This window comes from Rhagoletis pomonella, unplaced genomic scaffold, assembly GCF_013731165.1.
Source record: "Rhagoletis pomonella isolate Grant_MI unplaced genomic scaffold, Rhpom_1.0 Rhpom_scaffold_00451, whole genome shotgun sequence".
In the NCBI taxonomy this organism is placed as follows: Eukaryota; Metazoa; Arthropoda; class Insecta; order Diptera; family Tephritidae; genus Rhagoletis; species Rhagoletis pomonella.
In genome coordinates this window covers 51,833-53,010 of record NW_023459005.1, presented here as the reverse complement: position 1 = coordinate 53,010, position 1,178 = coordinate 51,833, and positions in this window count along the sequence as shown.

Below are 1,178 nucleotides of genomic sequence, written 5' to 3'. Positions count from 1 at the left end.
AAATTTGATTTATTTCTTCTGTCACGGGTGGGACAAAAAAAAGAACCTGCTTTTTGGAGCAGATATATTTTACGGAAACTCTGCGAATTTATTTCATTTTTCTGAGTGAACTTGATGTCTTATAATAAAACAAAGAACCAGGAACACAAACAAAGCAAAAAGTACAAAAAAAATAATGGATTTATTATACAAAAAATCCGAAATTCCTCTGTCACGGGTGGGACAACGTTTGTCACGGGTAGGACACGTACGAATTTTTATATGAAAAGGAGCTTTTAGTGTGGTCCATATATAAAGATTAGTTATTAAAAAATATAAGAAACCAAGTAGGGGTTAAATTCACTCACGTTTTATCTTGGGATGGTGCCTTTTATTTATATAGAAGAAAATGCTTTGCACAGTCAGCCAAACAAATTATTAAAAATAAACGCGATTTCCTAGCGTCTTGAAATTTTAACTTTTACGTACTTAAATTTAATGGACTACAAAACTGCATTCCTAAAAATTCTGAACAAAAAGTTTAAAATTTTTGGGTGTAATTGTTAAAGTTTGTTGAATTTTTATAATTTTTGTAAGGAGTTTGAAATGCAGATTTATGTGGTTCTGGTTAGGTAATGTGCTAGACTTTCATAAAAAAAATCTATAAACATTTGATTAACAAAATAAAAAACCAAAACTGGTCAAAAGGTAACTTAACTTAACAGCTGACCACAAGGGTATATAGATAATGGACGAGTCCGCGATTATTTGAAAGTGCATTCAACACAACCTACTTTAAACTCAATCAAAAAAATTACTTAGAACTTGATTTCAAAATGTAAAAAACGGTAATAAAATTGCATCTAAAGCTTTAATTTGTTATTTTTTGCATGATTCAAGATTTCTACTTATGTCTCATCCACACGTTTGTTAGTTTTATAAAGAAACTAATTTTCACACTGTGGTCCACTTTCCCATGGAACCTCCCATATGTACCTAAATACGTTCAAAATGACGTGCACAGAGTTTTAGAATTACATTAAGGAAAAGACAGAAGTTTTGAAACAAGTTCACAGCAACGAAAAATATGACTGATATTTTTATGTTATCTTGTACTTAAGTTTTTTTCTTTCATGAAACCTAGAGTACAGTGCCGTACAAAATTATTTGCTCGGAGGCTCTTTCATCAGATCACAATT